General features: G+C 36.2%; 1 protein-coding gene and 1 long non-coding RNA gene across 2 annotated transcripts in view; both read right to left on the bottom strand.

Annotated features, from left to right (window-relative positions):
• The window catches only part of LOC149702831 (uncharacterized), an 83076-nt gene that overhangs the window by 32943 nt on the left and 22314 nt on the right, over positions 1-27819 (bottom strand). The window lies entirely within an intron of this gene.
• LOC149702832 (uncharacterized) lies at positions 10699-11381 on the bottom strand. Its single transcript, XR_016381858.1, has 2 exons — positions 11051-11381; positions 10699-10952 (listed from the first exon to the last, which is right to left on the bottom strand). It is a non-coding gene; the product is annotated as an uncharacterized LOC149702832 (long non-coding RNA).

Consider the following 27819-nt stretch of genomic DNA (forward strand, 5'->3'; position numbering starts at 1 on the left):
CCCTTCTTGTTCAAACTGAACTGCTAACATTTCTCTCTGCAGTCTAAAGACGTTAGACGTGTCTTCAAATAACAGGACTTTTTTTGGACTGGTAACATTGAAGCCCCCATCTAACGTCTTTGGACCCACATACCGGATGTTCCAACTTAACCCTAAATCAAGCAAACGATTTTAAAATGGGTCTGCTACAGTTATCAATCCTTTTGAAAATGAAATTGGTTAATAATGACTTTCATTACATTTAACCATTCTTTATGCCAAGTAGGATTAAGATTTACCTTGGGAATTATGTTTTACTGTATGCAGTTCATTAACAAGACCTTAAGTAAACTAGTCCATTAATAATTAAAAGACGTCCACTCTAATTCAAGTAGATATATTGTTGAAAATACCATCAACTCCTGGATATTAAATTACTTATACATGCATATTAATTAATTGTGTATAACGATACTCTGAAAATAGCCCAAAATATCCTCGGTAGCGCATGAAACCTGTATATTAAACAGCCATTGAATGTTGTCTAGAAAATTCAATTAACTAGGCAACTTTTAGTAAAACGGTAAAACAATTAAGGCCTAGCTCTTTCGCTGTAGGTCTCAGTCTGTCGTTCACTCGCTTAAGCGAGTTGGAGTTTAGTCACCAGCTGGCACTTGGCGATTTTGGAGCAAGCTTGGTAATTGCTCATCCATTTCCCTATAGTTAAGACTGTGTTAAGCCTAATATAAACTCACTTTCCCTTGCAATAAGAAGAAAAGCAAAACAAATCATTAAGAACTGTATATAGACCCCATGAAAAAAATGGGATACTACTTCCGCAACGTATAGATAGATTTATAGTTCTACTTTGGACATTTCCTTGGACTGTGGTAATGAAGTTGGAAGCTGTAATGTTGACGCTTGTCCAACTGCTTTCACTGGATGTCCATTACTTAAAGCAGAACGATTATTACTAATTGGGAAAACTGGTTAAATTATAGTTAAAAAATGGACGTATGAAATTTTGAAAATCAAAAGTTTTGCAAGAGCTTAAGGGACTCCATTTTGATTTTGATAGGTTGTGCAAATTCTAGTTGCAGTTTCATTTGAAACTTTTCTACACTGGTATATCATGGTGTAGAGCCAGAGTTTTAGATATTTATTTTAGTTAAGCGAGAAGTAACCATTGTATTTTGACAAGGAAATGGCCGAAAAAGTCCTTCGATGATATTTTTTCTTGTTGTTTTACTTTTAACTCTGTGGCCATTTTGTAAAATGGTGGATCAGATGATCTTCTAAACTTTTCTAGTTCTGCGCAATAGTTGTATTGTACTTTGAACTATATTATACATTGAAACTGGTTTAATTTTATTTTTTTTTTAAGCTCAACTGAAATGAAAATTGAACGCGTTAGTGACCAGAGAAGACCGCTAATGTTTTTCTTCGGATAATGAACAATTGATCTTGGCTCTGTTGCTTTACTTCGAACTCTGCGGCCATTTTGTAAAATGGCGAATCAAATAGGCTCTTAATCTTTTCTAGATCTGTCAGTAGTTGCATCGTAGATTGAGCTACTTTACATATTGAATCTGGTTTAAGTTGAAATGAAAATCAAACGTGTTAGTAGTGACCAAAGAAGACCGCTAATGTTCTTCATCTGGCAATGAACACCTGATCTCATAAAGCTCCCGCCTTTTTCATCATTAATTGGGTCTTTGCGAACAGTCGCAGTGAAGCAAGGCGTCATCGTTAACAAGGCTTAGCTTCGTGTTTCCGATTCTACTTAAGCCTAACGCGCGGCGCCGTTCTGTATCTATATTGGGTTTCGAGTTCTTCTCCGCGTAAGAGGTTAAAGGGGCGTAAACGACCTGGCATCGTTCTTTATGGACTAAACAAGTTGACAGTTCTGCCGATAACTACGATTAATGTATTTAGTAAGGAGGTATTGAGTTTTACCCCGTATAAATGGGACACCCCGGGTCCTCTATGGCAAGTGATCACGATGTTTGCGAAAGGCGAAGAGCAAATTGGGTATCATCTTGGGGCTTATGACTTATCCTTCCGGATTGAGAATTATGGCTTATCACGGATTATATTAGGCCAGATTATTTATTACCTGGTTCTCCAAGTAATTGGATTAATTTTGGAAAGTAATATAGGCCTATTTTGCTTGCAACAAAATGATTTTAAATTCAGTGCGTTAACAAAGAGAGCTGAAAATGTTCTTAGTGAATCATTTTAGTCATGTGTAATATAAAGGCCTTTTCGACGTAAAAATGCTTGGTAGGCAACCAGCAGTATTGGGACACACAAGGGGGTTGATACATTGCCGTCTCTAGGGCTCTCATGATACAAAGAGACTACAGCGCAGGCGCTATAAGCGAGATGGAAAGCAGAGTTTTAACCCCCGTTTTTTTCCCTCTGAGGTATATCGAAATGGTCTATTGAGGTGTTATGAAGTGTGATAGCTTTCCCTCTGATGGAAGAAATGGGAAATTTGCTAGTAACATCTCCATGGTTATAAAATGCCATTCTTGAATAGCTGCAAATCATTTTAAATGCGAGATTCGATATGATGCTATTATTATAATGGTACAATTCTTCACGGAGATAAATGTCTGAAATTTTACAAATCCATTGTGAACTGAACTGAGTTAAGGCCTTAAAACGTCTTGTATTAAAAGTCTACTAGCGGCACCAAACTTCATAAAATACAGTAGAATAAAAACACTTTGGTTATAAAATGCCCTATCAGTCATTCTTGAATAGCCAAATCATTTTAAATGCAAGATTCGATGATGCGATTATCAAAATGGTACAATTCTTCACAGAGATAAATTGTTTCGAATCTTACAAATCCATTTTGAACTGGACTGAGTTAAGGCCTTAAAAAATCTTACATTAAAAGTCTATTGCAGCACCAAACTTCATAAAAAATATACAGTAGAAAAAACACTTCAGACCCCAAAAAATACTCCACATAGAAACACTTTCTAAAAGCACTGCACTATCAATTCTCTGGTGCAAAATGTAAACTCCGCAAAATGGGAAGTTTCAAAAGAAAAGGCATTTTTCATTCACACACACACGAGTCAAAAGATTATAGCTTTAAAAATAACGCTGAAAAATTGTTTACTGTTAAGTTGTTTTCCCTATTAGCATAAAAACGATACCAAAAATAAAACACAAAGGCCACTAAGCCTAAAGTTTGAAAAAACAAAACGGCCCCTTCTTCGTATAGTCGTTATTTCGCGTCTCATTTATTTTCAAGCTCTTGGCTAAAATCATTCAAGCTGCCAAAACTTGGAATAGGGTAGTCTAGGTAGGTTCCGTCCATGATGTGAATCTGAATGAAGAATGAAGTCTAAAACGGTTACATTCAAGAATGAACTAATAACTTCCATAATATTCAGCTTTACACTATGGACAAACGGAGTGTAAAAAATGAAAAATAATTTACGTTCTGTGTTAAGGTTTTGATAAAAAAAATTGTCCCTAACGAGGCCTGGCCTGGCTGTTGTTGCATCATTTTTCTAAAATGAGGAATGCACTCAATTTACTCTATAATATTTGATGTTTTTTTTAGAACTTTTGTGAACTCTATTAACTGAGAGGTTTTTGTTGTTCGCCTTGTTCACAATTTGCAAATGGGTTCGAAACTTCCCAAAATTAATTTTAAACGTTACTCATTATGTTTTGCAAGTGATTATACTGATTATATCACTGTTAATCAAACTAAAAAGGATTGAAAATTTACTTCAATACAATAAAATCGCAATACAAAACCAAATGAACTCTTTTTAGCTCATTTATAATTGAACTATTGCAGAGTAAAGCTTTTCCCAAACTGTGCTTTTAATAAATAGGTTTTTGAAAACATTAAAGTCTAAAATGAGATGCATTGAAATAGCAGGAACACTTGCAATATTACCTTAGATTCGATATTATTCTCAAAGTAATTTAGTAAATTCAAATAAAGATAAAAAATTCAACAGTAATTTTTTGAGGATAAAAGAAAAATGGTTTTCCTTCTCTTTCTCAATTAATAACCATTGCAAAAAAATTTAAATCATTACGCTCAGCTAGATAAATTTATGGCAGCGGAAACCGTTGAAAATAAAAGCCTATATACGAGATGAGAAAATTTGCGAAATTAACGTTGTTTGCTGGATGTAGTATGTAGCCTGGGGAAAAAACTAAATTCAAATTCATCTTTCTTTCATCTCTTCCTAGGATTCTAGAAGCACTTTAGCGAATTAACGCCTTAGTCTAGAATGAAAAACGAAGGGGAATTCATTTGGAAGTAGTATAGGGAAAGTTGTTTCTTAAATTGGAATACATCTGCAATAACATGGAAAACGAAGGTCCCAGCAATTAATCTATTCGTTAATTTCTCGCATGGTTATTTATGCGTGAATGTTAAATTGAGGTATCAAAATGGATTATGCTTTTATGAATTAATGAGGGATATAGCTATTGGTATGGTTCAAATAAGTGTGTTTCTCTAAGCTTAAATCGTGGAGAAAAACGTAAGATGGAGGGGTAATATGATGCTGCAATGAACGTCTCCCAGTGAACCTTGGCCACACATTTACCCTTCGGTAGGCAATTGTTAAGTGCTGCCGCGTAGTGCCATTTTATTTGTATGAGAACTAGCTTCTGTTTATAAGACAGAGGGGGCGCCTTTTACGGTTCCGTACTGTATGACCCTACCTAAACGCTGTGGATGCTGGGAGGACTTCGGTGCCGTTCCGTAGGTGGGGGTACAGAGGTACCGTTAGAAGTATGGGGGTTTCACTCCATCCCTTTTTCCTTCCAACTTTAACACTGTGAATTTACAATAAGGGACAGTACTCTTACGTTTCATTACTACTGCTATTATATTTAATTAAATTATTCACGCAACAATATCAAATGTCTTTCGAAACGTTGTTAAAATATTTTGCTTTTAATCAATTAAAACTTCAGGCGTGAATTAATGGAAATCGAAATTTCCAGTCAACTAGTTTGAAACCTTGGTTATAGCTTATTTGGTATTCGAAACTCGATGCACCCTAAGCCTAAATTTTGATTTTCCATCTTCTAAACATGAAAGCGTTTCAAATCCTTTCAGTTTGGATACCCGTTCCAGGCTCGATATGGACCGAGGGTCTAATCACTCCCTGATATCCTGCACACCGATTACGGGTTAGCACCGTCGAATGTATAGAACTTTTCGAGATTAAGTGTAATACCTTCAGTACAGTCAAAGGTGCAGCTCTGAGTGGCTTGCCCCTCGGTATGGATCCATTAAATCTTTGGCTCCATGAAGGAGTCTACGGCTTTCTAGCTGAAACGCTGTAAATTGAGGCAAAGCCATTCACACACTCAACGTTCTCAATCTTGGTGCTGAAACGACTTAAGCTTAATATGTTTTCGAATATTTCGCTCGTAAAATCTCTTCACGAGTTTCTATATATAACTATAATCTTGGAAATGCATTCTGAAATTGCGTTCAAAACTTAACAATCCCTTGGTCGTACAGGGTGGTAGAGATCAGAGCAGTGAGCACGTATAGAGTTCTAGAGGGAATGGGAAGGTAACTATAACGGCACAGCCCAATCTCTCTCCCACGCGCACCTACCTCGGCGCACAGCCAAGGAGCTAGACGTCACGTGATCCGTACTGCCAGTAAACAACCTTCTCTGATTATCTTTCCTCTCTGTTGCGCCGATTGTGCATGTGCGGAACTCTGATACCGAAACACAGTTCGGTACCGTTTTTGAAAGTATAAACTCGCACTATGAAGCGCCCTCTCTTGAGAATCTTGCTCGGGATAAAAGCGTACGTTGGCTGTAGTTGCAAAATCAGTAGATACTTTTTAAAATAGTTCATTTTTTGATGGATAGAGGGCGCAAAATAGCAACTAATTGTACAAAAAGTACTCAAGTGACGAGAAGGAACCAAATTAACCCTTTCTCCCACTGTAGGAGGTGGAGTCAAGGTTTTGCGGTGTAGAATGCTAATTCACCTTACTATAGGCCTACTTCTCCATTTTTTCTCCTCCCTGTTACAGATATTTTTAGATTAAGTTTCCGAACTGAGGCCATGAATTTTCAAGAAATGCCCACTTAAGGCTAATTTTGCATTATCTGTAATTACTCAATATTTAAATTGACGTCGGCAGCATTGCGATTTTTAAGACAAGGCAAGAGTTCGACCGATCTCCTCCACACTGCGCATATTCCATTCCTATTTTGAAACGAATGCAGAGATATAATCCTTTCAAGTTCAATTTGAAACCGCGAAAAGTGAAACCGATGACGTATTGAAAATTCCTTTAAATTCCGTTCAACTTATAATGTATTCAATGAATACGAGGTTGAAGATACCAGAATTTGGGAGCTCAATTCCTTCGTCTATTCCTCTTTTCCCACAATATCGTTCTATTAACTTAAAGAAGATGAACATCGAATTCTAAAGAGAAACCGATTTAAACTTCAAAGCTGGTCAATTGCAACAGTGAAAGGGGTTGGCCACTAAACTGCCCTTCATGCGCTATAATCTTAGTTCTGATTTTAAACACTGTTATAGGCCAAGTCCTAGGGGATTTGGAATGCTGTGATTTCATTTGAAAAATTGAAAAATGGCAGAATGTGTTCTAAATAATTTGAAAACTCTTAGATTACAATCAACGAAATTTTCTAATTACATCAGTGTTTTGTTTAAAATGATTCATGATTTTAATTGTTTTAAAATATTACTTACTTTTAAATGACAGAGTGAAATAGAAAAATGCATTTTTATATTTAACGTTAATGTACGTGGTCGTTAAGAATTTTTCTTTTTCAGTTTCACAACTTAAATTTATTTTAAAATATTGTTTTATTTTAAATATTCAAATGGAACCGGGAAATTTTTATTTTTATATTTAACCTTATAAGAGGTCGTTAAGATTTTTTTTATTTTTTTCAGTTTCACAATTTCGACTTTCCTAATGACGTCGTTTAAAAATAATTTAATTTCGCGTCTCAGAAATAATAATTATTTTGAAATTCGTACTGAATCAAAATATGTTAGATTAATTTTGCCTTGATAAATGATGTATGTCTTAAGTACTTCTTAAATTATTATTTCCTCTAGGCCTATTTTAAAAAAGAAAATATTCAAATTAATTTTTAATTTGAAATATCTAGATAATTTAAAAAAGATTACAGCAATGAAGTTTACTTATAGACCTATCTTTGAAGCAGTTGAATTTTGGGCTGTAAAAATTTAATGGACTTGTTGACTTACTTATTGTTTGCAATACAGATAAGTTTTCAATAAGTTAATTAACATAATTGCTAATACCTTCTTTAAATTTGCAAATACTGATAGCTACATCTTTTCCAATTTGAAATCTTTATTATTTTACCTAAGAACATTAAACACGAATGGACTGGAATGGAGATACGCCACATGGTTCTTTCAGTGCAGCGCCTCTCTAGCGCCACGCTGAGACCAGTATTGAAAATGTTTCGACTCAAACCAACCATAGCCATAACTTGATCTATGAGTCGAAAGGTTACGGAACTCTACCGTTAGGGGTGACCGGCGATGTCATTATAAGAACGGGAATTTTAGCTTATCATTCTTTGATTTTGCATAACCTTTCAAATAAAACATGAAACATTGATTGCAGTATACCTATTCTCATTAAGGATTCTGGGACGCAATTTTATGCAACTGTCCTACCCCCGTTTTAAAAAGACAATCTCCTAGCCACGCGGTGACATATCGCTTTTGGTAATACCATTAACGCCCGAGCCTCCCATCAATTTGAAAGCGGTAAATCGTTGCAGAAAAGAGCAAAAGATAGAAACCGTTTCCGAAAGAGTCAAGATCGACAGAGAACTATCTAGGAGTTGAAATTGGAATCTTCCCTCTCCACCAAAACTTGGAATTTACGCCGAAATGTCATTTCCTCTCCAAAGGGGGTTATAAATTGCAGCCACATGGGCTCTGGCTATCACGCATTCAATCCATTGCCTTTCACTCTAATATAGTATATTTTCATTCTTGAAATGCCGTAAATAAAATATTCAAACGCTGTTGTTTGTAGGGTAAAATATTTTCCATTCTGACATTGCAAAATTGTCTATACTAAAGATGAGGATGAACGTAAAAAATATTGCGCTTGACCTCTCACGATACGCCTCCTTTTTTCCCGGCAAAATGTACACAATTTATACTTATGTTTTGCTATTTAGAGGCAATGGAGATGGATGTAGGGGAATTACAGTTTTAAAGGAAAAGTTTGAGCTACATAATATCATACCAAGAACTGATATCTAGTTTATTAGGGAGAAGTGGTAAATTCACCACATTTCTAGCTTTATCTCCAGTCCAAACGTAGGTCCAAAGTTAGTTCCCGCCTCTAAATTACAACCAGCATCTCACTGGCTCTTGAAAACTCACGTCAGCGCGACGCGAATGACAAAAATTGCGTATTTTCCGACTAAGGAGAGGCGAAATAGCCCGGTCGCCTCCTTTTACGTCCCCCCTTATATTTTGAAAGGGGGACTGGGACTAAGGCGCGCGAATACTTCGACAGCTTATACCTTCTCCTAAGTAAACTAGATATCACTTCTTGATTATACCTTAAAAGATTGGCATTTTTCTAAGTAAAGAAGGACAAATACTAAAAAAGATAAATGTTTTCTTATAAAAAAATAATTAGCATTTAATTAGTCTTAAAAACGAGGACTACTGTGCCATCCGCCATTGGTTTGTGGCGTCTGATAAACCGAACCCCTCTCAGCCTGTGAGAATTAAACCAATCTCGGTAAAAGGTTCGGTTTAGCAAACGCAACTAAACCAATGGCTGATGGCGCAGTAGTTTTTGATATTTTTAAGACGAATTAAATGTACTAATTATTTTGTAATAAGAGATTATTATGATTTATTTTTAATATTTAATTCCCTTTATATTTAGAAAAAGGTCGTTCTTTTAAGGTATAATGTTATGTTACCTGAACTTTTCCTTTAATGGCTATCGTACCTTGGATCTCCTCCATGCACTTGGCTTTGAGTTTCATTGGTTTTATATTGGAGAACGAACCAAAAAAAGCAATTACTCTTAAGAGTTTGTTGGATAAGTAGTTAAGTCAATAGAGGAAAGGACTAAGGCTAAGGAAAGGTGAAACCTTGAGCTCGGGCACGAAAGCAATATAGTTTTATTTCACCTTATTGAATCCTCATTCACGATACTTCAACTGAGAAATTAAACACTTTCGATTGAATCTTAAGCTATCTTGTAAACAGAAATATCGGAGGTGACACTGTGCCGAGGCGATAATATTATTAGATGTTGGATAACTTTGTCAACGTGGCCCTAGAGTCGTGAGCGTAAATAAGCGTCCACTATGCAAAGTTTCATATGCGAACATAGTTGGAAAACCTTTCCCAGTGCCAGCTCTATAATTTCCTAGTCAAAACATTAAAATATCTACAAACCAGTAAGTATTTGAACTCTTAAAATAGATTGAGTGATCAAAACGAGTATAATTCTTTTCTCTCTCAATTTCTTGCCTCTGTTCTAACTAATTAGCATTACCAGCAATGTACTCACGTACAACAGTCAATCATTACAGTTCTGCCATTATCACTCCCAAACTCAAGAGTGATAGTTGGGCACATTAAAATACCTACAAACCAGTAAGAATTTGAACTCTTAAAATTGATTGAGCCGTTCATTTTCTCAGTTTCTTGCATCTGTTCTAACTAATTAACATTAACAGCAATTTATACATGTACACCAATGAATATTAAATCAATTAATTCTCCCATCAACACTCTAAAAACAAAAGGTTGTTCATTAAATCGTATCCTAAAAACTCAAGAGTGACTATTCTGTAGCTCTGTTTCTAAATCGTCATTCCGGACAATTATATTGAAGGTTTGGTAAAAAATGAAAAAACAACTTAGTAAATTGATGAAGAGGTTAGTCCAGTTGTGATTTTTATTTCACTCTCCCTTCCATGTCCTTCCATGGTCATTTTGTTTACCCTGCCTTTGATTACATTAGCTCCATTTTGCGAACAAAATCAAAGATGCAAACATCTTAATAGTGGGGAAAAAAAGCCCACTTTCCTGTTACTCTCTCATTAATTTGAGTAAATTTATTCCGGCCATAAATAAGTCCCTGTAGACTCTAGAGGTGGACCGTATTTTTTATTCTTTTGGGGGCGAAGTGGCAGCTAGCTCTTGTTTTTATTTTTTTATTATTATTTTTACGTTGAATTATTTCTTTTTGCCTGGTTTTATGGTTAGCGCCCATGTTGGTTCGGTACCCTTTTTTCCGAATTTTCGACCCTATACTATTTTATGTACACACGCAAACGCCTTTATTTATAAAAAATATACCCTACCACGAAAGTTTGTGGTTTATTTTGGTTTCCTCTTGGGGTTTTTTTGGTCCCAACTAAGTTCGTGCAGACACAGAGCATGGACTGCGTGAAAGAACCAGGGACATCTAAGTGAATTATGTAAGGTTTAATGTTCGAATGAACTCTTTTTTGTTGATATAGGCTTAAGTATAATTTATATCTGAAAGTTTTTCTTCGTTGTTTGGTTATCTTAGTTGTTGGACCCAAGAGGCAGAATGTATCGAAGTTGAATCTAAGATTGGCCGAGACTTTTCCAATTATTTAATTTTTTCATGGTTGGGAGCCATTTAAGTACCACTTAAAGGGATACTTTCTTTTAATTTCATTGCAATAAATCCTTATAAGGTTAATTTATTTCGATAGATAGACAAATAAGGATTCTGAAAATATATATGTTTTTATATTTTAGTTTAATTAATGATTTTTAAATTACGATTAAAAGATCCAAAATGCTATTATTTTGCGATCATGAGGACACCTGGTGATACAGAGTCGAACCACCGAAAATCGTTACTAGTTCGTCTCTACCAATTTCGTCTCTTAGGCTCCGTAGTGTTTTTCCTACTGGTAGGGGAATTCATTCTGTGAGCGCAGTATGATACAGATTGACGGGAGTTCCGTCACTACGCGGGGTAACGCTAATAGCGATTTTGTATACTAACCTTGGGGTAACGCTGCCGACTTTCGGCACGGCTGCCACGGCATCGGCGATCCCATATGTTCGCCGAGGCTTAGTGAGTTAAAACCAATTATCATTGCACCGTTTCCGTTAGAACTTAAACACTGTTTATTTCTTAACGTGGTTTTAATTTTACTCTCTCGGTTTAAATACTAGGCATTTTATTTTAATAATAAATCACAAAATATTCTAAAACTCGTCCATCGAAGTTTATTTTACACGTTAACTCCATAGAAGCGTAAAACTCAAGGCGCCAAACATTACAGCTGCTCATGCGCGGCCATAAGTGTGAAAAGGCTATTCTCGTTCCTACTACTTTTTACTCCTAAAACGACAGTTTTCATTCCAACTACTAGCAACCAATCAGAGGCCGAACTTTACCTACGTAGGTAATGGGTTGAAAATGGCGACCGATTTTAAATCTGGCGTTCAAAATTTAAATTTTTATTCACGTTTATTTTAAATAATAAATGTTTCTCGCGATTTCTACTGACCCCCATGTTTTTAGGGGTGGTTAATTTATAGAAAACCAATGTTAGTTTGACCAACTCAGATAAATCCGATTCTATCCCTTTAATGGATTGATTTTAGAAGGGGTTAAATTGAAGAGTGACAATATGTTACGTAAGAAAAAAGCGGTTTCCATTTCAAAGTGCTTGAGAAATTTGCCTAAAAACCAACTTATACGAAACTGTCTACAACTCTAGTCTGCTCTCAAGTTTGGCGAGAGAAAATGTCAACTTGCTTTTCAAATTTTCATTTACGTATACGTCTAAACAAGTACTAGTTGATGTAAAATTTGAATTTAACGAAAAACAAAGTTGCTTCGTCTGGGGTACCGTAGATTTCCTATCAATTTCACAAGAAACTGTACTAAAATTCGATAAACTTCACCTTTTGGAAATAAATTTTAACAATAGACAATAATTTTATATTCTTTGTTTATTTTCAGAACTTTTATCCATTACTTTTACACAGCAATTATCAGCCAAGAAAATATTCCAGAATTTAGAAACGTTCGGTGAGTTTATCAATTTCAATTTAACTATTTTCAGAAGTCTGGAAGTATTTTTAAACATAAAATCTGCCAGATAGAGTTCTATAGTTTTAAAACTTCTTAAAGCAGCCCCACTAATGTTTCGTATCATAGTCAGTTGTTATGTTTTGCATCTCATTAACGGTTCTAAACATTTCGGTTCAAGTTTCTGAACTACTTGAAATTTTAAACTCAAAGTTTCCTCAAACTGAAAGCTCGGTTCTGAATTTTTATTGGCTAGAAACAATTTCTTTGTTTACAGCTCTTTTGTCTTTGCATATATCATAAGAATTTTCACTCGGTACAAAAGCTTTACACATAGTTATTTTAAAGAGAATGGTGCAGACGGCTTTTGATTTAGATTTCGGCAAATACATTTTAAAGTTGCGGAAATATATTCAAAGAAACGCAAACTGCGGACTTGTAAATTAAAGGAGAATCGTAAATCAAATTCCATTGCAAACAATAACAATCTCTCGTGTATTTGGAAGACGGCGAAATTCTCTACCATATTTCAATACTTTCCAAATATAAGTCTGCAGGTTCCTCCGAAGTTACATCCCCATAACTTAGATCCTGGTTTTTCGAGACACTAAAAGCTATTTCCAAAAGCTAGACGACTTTAATATATGTTCCTTCAGCCATCCAAAATAACAAGATGGTGTAGCCTAGGAATATATAGCGTGCACTAAAGAGAGCATATTCAGATTTGGAACAGAATTATCTGAATCGAACAGAACTGAAACATAGTCTGCATTAAACCCGCGTTAACAAATGGCAATGCGTAGCATGCTCCCTTATGCTTCTATTGACCGCAATTTATTGCCACATTCTGCTAGGTTTTGGTGATTAAGTTGCGACACCAGCCGCTACAGCGCTAGTGTCAGGCGTTGCTTAGCTCCTTATTCAGTTGCCTGTTCATGGTTAGGTGGTCTGAGGTCTGTTGTAAATTGCACTCACAAATAACTGGCAACACTTGTCTCCACACTACATATGGTTAGGCCTAGCGAACACCCAGCTTTTACAATCTAAAATTCTGCATAATTAAGTTGGGAACACGGGTCATAATAAATTGTTCTTTAAAATTAAAACATCGTGTTTTGAAAAATTACTAACGTGGTTTTTTTAATCTTCAAAATCCCTTTTCCACGAAAACCATCCCCCCAATGCGGACTACCACTGACGTCTGCCTAAAAGTTTTAATTAATTTTATAGATAGATAGCCTCTATTAGGCACTCTTCTATTAGAGGATGAGGATGGAACCCATATTAGGTTGTTAGATGAGGGAGACTCTATATGGGGAGTTAATTAAGAAAAAAGGGATAGTAGATAAATTGAAACACATAGCTCTAACGCTCCCACGCGCAACTCCTTCAACTCCTTCAGCACATTCCGTTGGAGAAACATAGCATAAAAATTAATGCAATACAAAAAAAACTACATCCAAACAAAAAACCTTCCTTATACATTAAGAGCAGTATGAAGTCTTATCTAAGAGAGCTACCGCTCTCTCAGAATTATAGTTGTTGGAAACGTTAGGAGCTATCAGGGATAGATTTAATTTTAGAAGTAGGAATGGAGAACGGTTAGTATTTACTTAAGTCCGACTCATAGCCCCATCCCCCAACACGTAACGAAAAGTTTAAGTTACCTTATTGGCTCACTTAAACTACGGTTTGATGACGTTGCTGACGGGGACGGCGAAAAAATACGTAATTCCTTTTTACCTCTGTTGCCTTGACCGACCTCTTCTTTCATACTCCCCCGTCCCGGTGAAGGGGGTCCGGGACTTTGATGGGCGCCCACGTTTCTCTGTTCTCCATTCCTACTTCTAAAACTAAATCTATCCCTGGAGCTAAAAATAATTTTAGACAAGAACTATGCTTACTACTTATTATTTCGTTTTGAGCTTGCGTTACGGCCACACACTTCATAGTGAGCCAATGTATAATAATCATAATAGGAATGTATATTACGTTATGTAGGGGCGGGGCCTATATCGTGCTTATCTTCCATCAAATAGAGCTTTACAAGGCATGCGCAATGTTCATGGCATTATCAGCGTATTGGGAGTGTTCAGGGGCAATTCCATTGAATCAATCCCCCGAGTCTTCCACGCTTAAGCAGACGACTTATTGCCTAATCACTACTTCAGGAGATAGTAAAACTACAACAAAATATAGTACATGAAGTAAAGGCCACTACATAAAAGATTTTACAGACTCGTGTATGTAGAAATACGATTTCCGGGGGCGAAGGATCGGTAAACGTTGATTGAAAAGGTGCAAGCAATATACATTTTGCCTCTCAAAAAAGCTCCTCCTATATATTCTCTCTGGTTATATCCCCTTCCCTTCACCCCTTTCAAAGCTTTTAGTCGGAATCCTTTAATAATTGGGAAAGAGAGCGGGAGTAGATGGGAAAACTGCAGAAAAGCCTCTTGTTACGCCGGCCAAACAAATAATGGTATATCCCTTTATATATCTTCATCATCCGTTGGGCCACTTCATCCGCTCTGAGTCCTATTTCATCCCATTTTCCGTTGTCATGGTTACGACAAGATCTTCTCATATTGCGAGTTGATCTTCGCAGAGTCAATGATATATTTTTCTTTTTTCTATCTTTCTAAATGAAAATCAAGTATAACCGAAGCGTGGAGGGTACTTTTATCAAATTAGGGCTACGGACTGTATTCCTTGCCCTTTAGCTGTGGATTAATCTTAGATTCAAACTGGCCCTCATTGAATTATGACCCTTTTCTATCGGGTATCTCATATGAGGCCTGCTGAATTTTAATTGGAAAACTTCCTATTTCGCGGTATTTGGGGCCAAATATGAAGGCCTGTATAATTATCTAGGGAATAAAATAAAATGGAAGGATTATTTTAGGAAATTTCCGGGGATATGGTTTATTTATTTTTTTCTTTTTACGGTGACCAGCGTTAGGGTTAAGGCGTTTACCTTTCAACGCCTCCACCATCGTGTGTCGAAAATAGAATTAAGAGAATTAATTAGCGAAGAGTGTGGGTATCTATTGGTACCGTCTGTACTCGATTTTAAGTCTCAGGTGGCCATTACCATGATTACCAAGAGCAGAAGTAGACTGCTTAGAGTAATTTAAATGTACAAAGTAAAGTCATTCTATTCACACTTTTCGTACGTATTATTTCTCTGGAAATCAGTATAGAATACATCCATCTGGTGTTTCGTAGAATAACTAGAGAAGGTACTTCGTGTAATCTACTTTTGATAAACTGTAGGCGGAATTACTTTATTTTGAGCTCGAGATTGCACGGGATGCTTTTAATTAAATTGTTTCGCAATTTGTTTGGATGTTTTTAAGGGGAGATTTGAAATGTTGCTTTATTTAAATTTGGTTTTGAACTTTAAGTAGGTTTAGACGGTTTAGCTCCAGATAAGAGCTTTTAATTTCTGTTTGCAATAACTCGAATATAAATTTCCAAGTTTAGAACTTAACTTAGAACCGCTAAGCTGTTATTTAGAGCTTATATTGCTACTAAGAGCGGCTCGAACACCTTTTCTTTCATCTTTCATATAGCAATACGTAACAAGAAGTGATATCTAGTTTATTAGGGAGAAGGTATAAGATGCCTAAGTATTCGCGCGCCATAGTCCCAGTCCCCCTTTCAAAATACAAGGGGGGGGCGTAAAAGGAGGCCGGGCTATTTCACCTCTCCTCAGTCGCAAAATATGACTGTAATTTTCGTCATTCGCGTCGCGCTGACGTGAGTTTTCAAGATCCAATGAGATGCTGGTTGTAATTCAGAGGCGAGGATTAACTCCGGACCTACGTTTGGACTGGAGGTAAACTGGAAAAGTGACAAATTTATACCTTCTCCCTAATAAACTAGATATCACTTCTTGACGTAAAGATGAAAAGCGACTTCAAAACCGAAGTTTATTTCACTTCTAATTCCCGTTTCAAGTTGAAATCGAACCATAAACCCAAAGCTAAGAACTCAACAAGTTTTTTGTCGATTTCTGAAGCCTTACTCCGAAAAATAAATAAATAAAATCACATTTGCAAATAAACGAAACAGATAAAATAGTGTGTTTATGAGACACCTTATCCTTGCAAAGCCAAATAGGAATTGAGTCATGGTCGTGTGCAATTTCCTAAAGCTCTTTTATGACCGACTAATATTAACATCCAAGCAGTGGGGGAAAAAGGCAACTCTTTACCATACATCCATCATGCAGTTGAGACGTTTCTTAATCTAGTTTTCCCTATTTTTTTTATTTCATTTTATGATCCCCAAGCTACGTGGTAAAGTCCAATATACAGCGGTGAATTGAGGAAACCTAATTTAAATATCTTATTACGTCTTCAAACGAATTAAAATTAATACGTGTTATAAGCCTTCGTAGGTTTTAGTTCCCTAAAGGGATTTAGAGTCAGGTCTTTATTTCTAGCAACAAATTTGAATGTCAAATTTGATTGATTGCTAGTTTTAAGCCTTGTATGGTATTATTTACTCATGACTATGCGGTTTTCTTCTGCTTTTCTTAAGCGTGAACAGATATATTTTATTTTGTTAAAACGTAAATAAAACTAGAAGGGGATAATAGAAGGATGCCACTTAATACTTTAGTTATGTAACATGATTCTTCCAAGGCTCACCCTTTTTGTTTGCTCATCAAACTTCAGATGGGCATCGCACCGTACTAAGGTGAATTCTATAAATGTTTGGTATACTAAATCCTCAGCATTCAGCAATCAACCCACAAACCTTGACTGTCTTGACGTGGGACAAAAATCCACAAGCGCATGCACCTTGGCAAATACTTAAGCGCTAATAGAGTAATGACGAGAGATCTATTTATCCCGTATGTGATTGGGTTTAGTACACTTCTCTCAAAGAGAAGTATTAACTACTGATAAAACTCTCTAAAGCCTTTGTGTTGAATTTCAACCGACTTTTAAAGTTGCCATTATTTGGCTTCATCCACTATTACTCGGTTTTTCCTAATTTTCCAGCGAAATCCAAGTGGTGATCTCATTGGTCAAAGTTTCAGCCAATCAACTGAACCCTTATTTGGCTGGCCCATGAGTCTTGCCGGTTGGATTTTGCAGTGAAACATTTAAGTGAGAATGTTTAACATCTTTAATTATATTTTACCGTTCTGAAGCAAATTTATCTGAACCCTTCACGCTCTGCTTAACTTTTAAGATTAAAATTTTAAGTTTGTAATGTTTAGTAAGGTCTCGGTAATTCTGAAATTTCATGAAAACTGTCTTGGAATTTTGTGAAAATATTTCTAATTAACCGAGGAAGTAAAATTAAAATTTTCCAAGTGGTTGTCAAACAGAATTTTAAAGTTGTGAGCTTATACTTGATTAGAATTTGTAATAAGACATTTTTATCCTTCAGAGCAAGGCTTAGGAATTTGTTTAATTTTGGCAAACCTAACCGTCTCTACGTTTGAAGTCCAATAATTTACTTAATACCACATTTTATCGAATATTAAGTTTCAATTCCAATATGAATGTATTTAAAATTAATTTCTGCTTATCTAAGTAGGAAATTTACAGACTTCTAAATTAACTAGATTATATATTATTAAATATTTAAATATAATCGAATTTAAGCTATACATTTATAGATTAATATAAGCAGGAATACATACAGCTAATTGGAATCATTTTGTAGCCATTTTCTCAACGTATCTAGGCGAATGACGAATTTTATATCGAGAATTGTCTATCTCTCTGCTCATTGCACCTTGGACTCACCCTACCTCACGTTCCAACTAACCAATGAAATTACAGTTAAAAGACGTCCGAATTATGAGTCCCATAAAACACGAGTAGAAAGTAACATTGGGGAACAATGATTCTTCTTGTTATATGTATTCCGGTATGTGCCATCTACGTATTTTAGCACATTACGGTGACTTAAATATCATAAAGTAAAGTCTAGTTCCAGATCAATGTTGGCCTGCAGATATTGACGTTTTAAGCCTTGGCGCCCTTAATGTATTAATAATGGTTTCGAGTCTCGACAAATATTGGAATTTCAACGTCAAAATATTCAGAAAAACCTACTAGACCGTAAGACTATACGACTTGGAATAGCGAAAGACAACGATATTCGTATTTCGATTCAGACCGTTTACTTCCAACAAAATACAAAACCCTCTTATGTTTTGATATATTTTAAATGAAATCCTATTTTTACATTCTTTTCAGTATTTTTAGCCTGACCTTTATACCTTCCATAGTATTTGACCACGGTATTATATTACAACATAGCCTTATAATGCATAAGTTTGGCTCTCCCTCAGAGGCTTGTAGTATCAGTGGTGTCATAAGTTCATAAGATATGTTCCATTAGTTTGTCACTGGTTACCGAGAGTTTGTCATGTGAAGGCTCAGTACAGACTAAATAGGAAGAGGGACTGAAAAACAGAGTGTAGTCAACTCTCGCTTGTCGTTCTCGAACTAGCTCGAGCTGTAAGTCTAGGGAAAATTCTCTTGGCGAAACTTTAGTGAACAATAGGCGACCATGAAAGCCATTACGTTTGCCTGGTAACCATAAGTTCAAAAGATGTTCCATAAGTATGTCAATGGTTACAAACTGGAGCTTGTCATGAAGTGGCTTAGGTCATAGATTCAAGGTAAAGTGACGCCTGGTGAGGCGCTGTCAAAGGCTTAGTACAGACTAAATATGAAGATGGACTGCAAAACCGAGTGTAGTCAATTCTCGCTTGTCGGATTCAAACCAGCTCGAGCTGTAAATCTTTAGCATTATGAAGCATAGGAAGTGATATCTTATAAACTTATGGTGCAAGTAGCTAATATAGACCCACACTTATGGAGACAAATATAGTCTTATGTTTACAGTCAGCTTGGTCGTTGAGCGTATTACCATGTTCGCCTTTTCAGCCCTATTTTTAGTGACGGATCCTTCCGGTTTAAATAAGTACTTCCGGAGGAGTCGTTCTTAGTGTTTTATAGCACTATATAGTATCGTCATTCCCGTAACTATTTTTATCACCCATTCAATCCTTAGACAAAAAACAATTTAGATTCTTACTGAAGGAAGAACTAGTCGTAAAAATAGTAGTTTGCTCCTAAAAACAGTTCACGATGTCTACAGAAATACGTGCTAAACCTGACGGTTTTCTTTCTTCCTTCCATGGAGTATTTTGATATATTTGTGCTATGATTCTGTTCTCTTAGAGAATTTCCAAAATTTTACTTTGAATTTCAGTTTTAACAAAAAAAACATCCACAGCTTTCAATGTCTTTCAAATTACTTCGGAATGAAACTGCAGAGCTAGAACTTTTCCTGATTAGAATCGTCTTCATTAACTTAAGTTGAAATGATAATGTTTCATTTTCTTATGTTTCTACAATTTAATTAATTAATTTTAATTAAAATTTATTATTAAAATGAAGATTAAAATCCATTAAGGTAATATTTGTTATTCTAGGCGGTGTTGTCATAAGAAAACCGAAAGGTTTATCAGAGCACTTTTCTTTCGGCTATTTTGAGTCGAAAATGTTCTAAGACATTTTGGCCCAAAGGCCACGGCTTTCAAGTTATGTGTATAGTGTTTTATGGATAACCGTTTAATTAAATAACAAAAAGTATGATACATATATTATACATAAAGTTATGAAAAGTCAATTTTTACTCTACAATATTCTCTTGTACATAACTCTCGAGAAATAGGCGTGTTAATGACAATGAAGTTCAACTTTTCTGAGAAAATGGGAGCCAAGTGGGGTTGAAAGCGTTAATTTTTAATAGGCTAGTTCCAAAAGGAAAACTTTCGTCTAATGCAGTTTTCCATTTGCATTTTTCACGGAATATCTTTGGAGTGATATTGAATGTTTTATTTGAAATGCATTACACTACTGCACGGCCTCGTTAAATATTACTCCATGGTGGCAGACATTTTAAGCTATTCAGATTTCTTTCACTTTAATATATATAAAAAATTAATCGAGGTATGAAGCCTGAAAAAACCGTATATTTTTTTCTTCTGAAAAATTTTATTTTTAGCGGCTGACACCTTTGCAGAATCGGAAATTCGTGGGAAATACTGGTTTTTTTTCTTCTTCTAATATTTTAGTTTATTTTTTTTCTGCGTCAACCCCTTTGGTTTTGGGAAAGGGTAGCGTGCGACAACGTAGTCAATATTGGTGTTCGTGCCTTCCTATCGCGGCTAGAAGTTTTCTTATACGTGTTTCCATAGCCCTATATTGCCCTCCAGAAGTAAGGGATCATAGATATTGGCATTGTCCATGCGATACAAATAAAAGAATCATGTGCACTATCTTCCTTTGAAGTTTCTACTCAAAACTGAAACGTAGTAAAGGCATGAATGCATGGCCTACTATGATTTTTTTCCTTTGAAGAATCGTTGTATTGATGAGATTGACATCATAGAAGGCAATTGTCTCTAATTCCTGCGAATACGCAGCCAAAACACTCCCCTTTACGATAAATTCACCGCCAGGACACGCCCCTTTACGATAAATGCACCGCCAGGACACGCCCCTTTACGATAAATGCACCGCCAGGACACGCCACTTTACGATAAATGCACCGCCAGGACACGCACCTTTACGATAAATGCACCGCCAGGATACGCCCCTTTACGATAAATGCACCTTCAGGATACGCCCCTTTACGAGACATACACCGCCAGGTTATGCCCCTCTACCTTTTATATAGAACGCATATTCTCGTAGGAAATATTTATTTGACCCACACTTGTGAAGAGTGTTATAGGGCTATGGTGTTGCTCTTTGCACTTTTTGCAGCCTCTGAACCGAATAATATATGAAAGGAAATGGTAACTGAGCGTGTGAGGTTACTTCGTGGCACGAGGAATATCTCGCGGGAATTAAAGTTCCGCGTGTACTGATATCGTGATGCTATCGTTTATTTTACGTCCAAAACCCTTTTCAAGTTTTAATTTCACGTTGCTAGAGATAAAGAGTCAGACGTGTAGATGTAGATCTGCACTGGCTTCTAAATATTATGTTTGTATGCTTTTGTTTGGATAGGATTGCGTTGGCATATACAGTTATCAAAACTTCATGAGTTTAGACTTGTTAATCTGAAGAGCTTTGTTTGGGAATGCCTAATTAGTTTGAGATAGCAAGTTATATACATGTAGATTTTAGTAATGCATGCGCCACGATGTTATGCTACTGTTACAGTTACTAGAAACCTTTGATCTAGCATTGTTAATAGTGGATTTGCACTGCTAAGCTTAAAGTTTAACGTTGCAGTTTGAAAGGCTTCACTCAATTCGCCAACAACGTTAACAATATTTTAAATTTTGTAACGGACTTGATTTATTTTCCATTTATATCTCTTACTGGTATTTCTTTAAAATTTCTAACGCGATTAGATTTGAAACTAAGTGATATTTACACGAAACTACAATAAGAAATCTCCAGAAAACATCAATATCTGATATTACCAAAAGCGGACAAGACTTTGCATCCGCTTTGATATTACACGAGTAATTTTAACACGAGAGATATGATAACCAAAATAACTTTGTTTCGAATCTGCTGAAGTTAAAGAGCCTGTGATCATAGACTTCTAACCGACCCTTGAAAACATCTTTCTGTTTTCTTTATGCAAAGAAATAAAAAATAGGCCCAACTTATTCATTTTTCAATTCATCAACCATCGTAAAGAGACACCCAAGAAATTCTATCCCGTAAAGTTTCTCATTGAATTTCAAAGACCGTCAGAGGAAGTTGGATGCATGCTTTTATCAGTTAGTCTTAGCCTGTTGAAAAGTTTTCCCAATTTTCAGATTTCTGTGGAAAAGTAATTATCAAAGCCGATTTATTCCTCGAGGCATCTTGCATTGGGTTCGCGGAGATTTTTGAATAGAAAAGAGAACATTCGCCTAGCGTGCACTCTAGTGTGTTTGGAAATACTCCAATTTCCAAAAAGGAAGGGACCCTGATGAAAAGACTTGGTTCCCAGAAATGCGTGGAAGATTGCCTGGGCCGAGGTTTAAAAAGAGGAAAGGAAAGGAAAACGAGAGACAGGGTCTCGCCGTTGGGGATTTACAGATACCAACAAATCCCGGTTGAGGAAAGAGGTCCCGTCGACCGGCGTTTGTAAAGTTTTCTTCCCATTGCTTGAAAAGCAAACAATAGAAAGGCCTGTGCATGAAACTCTTCTTTTTCATCATTTTCCTTTTTCATACGGATGTACGAGAAATACTGTCTGCCTTGTCAGTCTTTTCCTATTAAGCCTCTAACGTTTAATTTTTATTTCTTTGTTTCCGCCGTTCGTGTCACGATCAACGATATCATTTTTGGTAGGCTTTTCCCCTTTACCAAAAGCGAACGTGATATGGCAATGGAGTCTTACGGGATATCGAAGCCAATTAGAGTTGACTCAATGCGTAAAATCAATCAGGAATGCATATAGCTAATTGGAATCATTGTTTAGCCATTTTCTCAACGTATAGGCGGATTTTGTGTTAAGAGTCTGTAAGACGTATTTTACCTCGTGAATAGTCTATCTCGCTGCGAATTGCACCTTGCACACGTGCATGACCTCGCGTTGCTACAAACCAATGAAATAACAGTCAGAAAGGCGTTCAAATTATTAGGAGTGACGGATAGTACTCAAGACGGGAGCCCACGTAATAATTAAAATTAGAGATATGGAGGCAGAAAGATTCCAACGTGCTTTATGAATTCCAGGCAAAATTGATACTGTAACTACTTTCATAAAAATACCAGTCCGCAAAATATATCCGATTAAAAAATAGTCACCAGTAAGAGCTGCCATAATTTCGCGGTTAGACTGAGAGTAGAAACATAGTGGATGAGGTTTGCGATAGCTACAATGAATCAACTCTAGTGATGAAATGTTACGCCTATTATTGACTAATATTCCTTTAAAGAAATTTAATGAAGCATTGTTACCATAATGCATTATGTAAATCAGGTGAAGTGCATGCTTTAGCTACAACAAAATCTTAGCTATAGTTGCACAACTTGCACTCTACATGTACGGAATGAAATAACAGTAATCAAAAGTTGCGAAACCTTAAAAACTCGCTCGACAATTTCACAAATTTCATATGAAACGACTGGCATTATCGAGGTTAAAGAAATGGAATCGATAAACGATTACCTCAATTACCATTTAGTTGTACTGTCCTTTTAACTGGACAATACTATAGCGTGCTATTTCTGTCTTTCCATTGGTTCAGAAGCAAATGGACACCAATATTTCATTGTTTTCCTAATACACAAGACAGGAATTTCCTTGTGGGCAACGTTTTTTTGCTTTTCTTGCGTTCATTGTGGGATATCTATTGAAGAAAAGGTCTGTACTCTGGGGCCTTATTTAATGGCATTCCTATCAGTAAAGATTCAGGGATAGCTTAGGGGGTGGGACCCGAGTCAATGATAATACTGGTATGCTGTACATAAGTCTCGAGGTAACTGTACGGGTTGGGTATCTTGTAGGCCATTAGCCCAATCGATAATCTATTCTATTAAACCATGTCTCTCGTGGGTTTAAGTGTTCAGTAGGCGTATGGGAATACCCGGACCTTTTAAAAGCTAAACGCTGTAATAACAGGCACCCATAACTAGGAAGCAATAAATTGAGGTAATTAAGAATATTGGCATTGTATCCACGAATGCAAGAAACGTTGTATTTCATGTAACATTTTCTGATAGTAGTGCTTCAACGTTGGTTACAAAAAACATAGCCACGTGTATATGACTCTTTAATGTTTATAAAGTTTATGAAGGCTAGAAATCAATGAAATTTACATATCTGGAGAAAGATATAATGTTTCTCTTTGAGAGAAGTTTACCACCACAAAGCGAGGTAATTGTAGCATGTTTCTTCCCAACATCAGAACTTTTGAGCAAAGTTACTAAACCGAATCATAAACGCGATAAAAAGTTCCCTCATCACTAGCGCTGAAGTATTTGCCAAGGTGCGAATGTGGGTTTTTGTCCCACGTCAAGACAATCAAGTTTTGTGGGTTGATTGCTGAGGATTTAGTACCAACAGTCATAGAATTCAACCTGTGACCCTGGGAAGAATCATGTTACATAACTGAAGTATAAAGATGACGCACAGTGTCATCCTTTCATTATCCTCTTCTGATAAATGATGTAACCACTCAGAACAATTTTGAAGATTACTAAGAATGTTTTATTGTGAATTCTCTTTTGGGATGAGAGAGTTCAGATCACCCATTAAGTTTTTGGCTATCCATAACTTTCAAGCACATGCAAACTTTCCGTTGTTCTACTTTGAATTCTTCAGAAAACAGAACAAAAAAATCAGAAGTGAAGGATCAAAAGTAATCCCAAGTTAAAAGTCCTAATCATCGCTAATGGTTTCATTTACACTTCAACTAGTTTTCCCTGAAAAGTAAGTTGACTTTGACGCGTGTTACAAAAGAAACAGATCCCCACAGACACGTAAGTACAACAAGCTACTATTTACCAGGAATTCTTGATTTTCCCCTCTTTAAGTCTTCTTTTCGTAATCCTCGCAGAGCAGAGGATTCCCCTTTGGCGAAACGTCAACACCATTAGTATCGAACACGAACTATAAGCCCTTAATTAAATCTAATTTTCTTTGGGTAAGCCATAAAAAAGACCTCAATGAGTTTCACCCCTATACAAAGTTCCGCAAACCAAGAAAATTTGACGAGAGAGAAAAAACTAAAATATATTTGGCTCCCAAGTTCCATTTCGTCGAGCCAGTCGTTCCGTTTTTTATAGGACTATGTCATCGTAAGATTGCAATATAAGCTTTAAAGCATTGAACCGTTTATTGTAAATTAAAATTGTAACAAGGCTTAAGTACAGCTATTGCACAATCCGTGTCTTGCTGAAGTCAATTGTCATGTTTCGTTCTGTATGTTCTGCACCATCGAAACACGAAACAAAACACTTTAAAACGTATGAATTCAGCTTAAATCCAGGGTATTCTGTGCCTGAAATGAACCTTATTGGCTCTGAAGCATCCCTGATCGATCCGGGAGTCGGTCGGTGAGAAAGGGTTGGGTAGAATTCTCTACGACCGAGAATCTACGGTCGAACGCTTACGCCAAACATATTATCATAGGTTGAATCCAGGGTCTCTTTAAGGTCGTGCTTTAGGCGAGGGTCTTTTCCCGAACCCTTGAGGTCGAAGCGCGAGGGAGAAGGCTCTAGGGGAAATTCTAGTGAACAATAGGCCACCACGAAAGTCATTACGTTTGCCTGGTAACGTATTACGCAAGGTGGTATGCATCTTGAATTAATTTTAGGGAATTGTGGAAAATGAATTCTTGAACAAACCATGCACGATTTGTCCAACCAAGTTTCCTTCAACTTTGGCTGCCTTCAACATCTCTCGTTTATAACTTTCACTTCCGGTTCGGTACATCAGTAGGAACTCAGATGTGGTTAATTGCCTCGTGCAATAGGTTGAAGACCTCTTTCTAATGAAACTTGGACCCATTTCTAATTCCCTTAGCTCCTTCAAAGCCTTATCTCGTATACACTTAGCTTAACTCGGATATGAGCTGGTATCCTGTCTACCAATCTCTTTTGTTATAGGTTGATGCCTTGTTCTTTGCCTTTAACGTCTATTAGCCTTAGCTTAAAGTCGTAAATCTTTTGGTACTGTTCGCTTTGTTGTTGCTAGAAACTTTAAACGTCGCTTAAGATTAACTTAAAGTTGTTTTAATCTCGTCGGATTGAAGGAGGCAAAATTTGAATTTTTGGTTTTTTAAAGTGGTCTGGTGTTGGCGGGAACAGAAGTAGTCTAACTTGAAGTAAGCACTTACAAAGGAACTTAAATGCGAAGCCCCGACGAGGTACAGGTCCTTCCGGACATAAGAGCTTTTATAGGTTAAGACTTGGCCTAAAATTTTAGACAGCTTGATAACTTTGCATTGAATTTATGTCTGGCGTAGTTTAAAAGTATAATGTTGGAAAAAGCGGAACTTATCCCTAAATTTGAAGAAAAATTATATAACTTTGAAACATTTTCTGTTTATAGTCCATATCTCATAACTTTAAAAGTAAAGTTATACAATCAAAAATTTTGACACCTTGTATATAAAATACTGGGCAAATTTCATAAACATAACACGGTTCACTTTGGGTAATTGAATTTTGACCGTAACACCAAAAACACAAGAAACAACACAACAATATATTGTTAAGATTTTCATAAAGTAGGCCATAGCATGCAGAAAAAGTGCAATTTTGGTAATTCGACGCCTTTTTACACCAACAATGCAAAAATGTCCAAATGTGTTGCGAGAAGAGGCTTAACAAAAACAACACAGCTTCGCATCAGACGTGGTCAGTTGCTTGTTTCCGAAATTCAATAACTGAAATGCATATTCGGAGTCTTGTACGAAATTGCAACATATCGAGGTCCCAGATGTTTTACTCTCGTTTCGTTAAGCCTTGAAGTGTACTTTGCTAAGCCTAACCCCATTATAATTTATTAATATAATGACTTTCCTTTGCATGCTAGGGTACTCGGAGTTGATTTATGCGAAGAGTTTTCCATTTTCCTCTAGAGTATCGCTGTGTCGATGTTAGGCGAAAACGAGTGAGAAGCCATTCAAATATTTAATCAAGGGTATTTTATATATTTTTATTTTTATCATTGTTCGTTTATCGCGTTAAGTAAATAGACTTTGACATCAACGTCATCTACATATTTATACTTATTTACATAAATATTCAAATTCTCCCGATTTTTTTAGATGCCCTAGAATCCCATGACATTGTTTTTAATATGTTTCTTAAAGTGAAGATGAAATAGGAATAAGTTAAGCCTAATGACCCATTTTAGGAGTGAGTGAATTAAACAAATATATAAGAGTGTAAGCTAAGTTAACTGGGCACTGCCCTGGTGGTGTAAGAGAGTGGAAACCGGCAAGAGTTTCCTGTCCATTTAGACACTAAACACTGAATAGTCTTTGGATTGATCCTTAGGTCTGTGTGATAATGCTTGTTTTTGTACCTTATCAACTTTCAATTTCAAAAAGGCATTACTTAATTAGGGTTAATAATAATTCTAAAATGCTCATCTGAAATAAGGCATTCTTAACATTCATAATGACTATACGTTCTCGGACTCAACCTTAAGAAACCCTCAACCGAACCACTTCGAATGAACCTTCCCCTGGTGTTACTATAACATATAGGAGGATAGCTAACATCAACCTTGCAATTTGGACAAATTCGATAAGGAATTGTGATTGTGCACAAAGGCCAAAGATACAAACGATAAGATAAGATTAGGCTTAGTAACTTGAACAATATGGCGCAATCGTTTCTAACCTTGAATTAGGCTTAGCGATTCATAGCGGTTATCCGTTGGGTCTAAGAGATGATGGATCATTTCAAATTGACCAACTCTATTTAAGGGTTAAAGATTCGATTACCGATAAACCTTGAGAAATGATATATATTTAGTTTCATCATCTATTTGAAACCATTTCAGATAATAAAAGAAGCTTCTGTTAACGTCTATTCTTTTGTATCTCGTATCTCATCTCTCATCATCTTCCTACTCTGAAAAGGAAACCTAGTCCAAGGCTTAAGACTCAAACTATCTCATGATATTAAGTTTTTATGGTTAGAGAAGGGTTGGCGAAATGGCCTGTGATTGAAATTACTGTCCGCTCCAACGGATAAAAATCTAAGCAAGATATT

This window comes from Phalangium opilio, unplaced genomic scaffold (genome assembly GCF_054372755.1).
Source record: "Phalangium opilio isolate 3A_F unplaced genomic scaffold, DU_Popi_V2 ptg000017l_1, whole genome shotgun sequence".
Taxonomy (NCBI): domain Eukaryota; kingdom Metazoa; phylum Arthropoda; class Arachnida; order Opiliones; family Phalangiidae; genus Phalangium; species Phalangium opilio.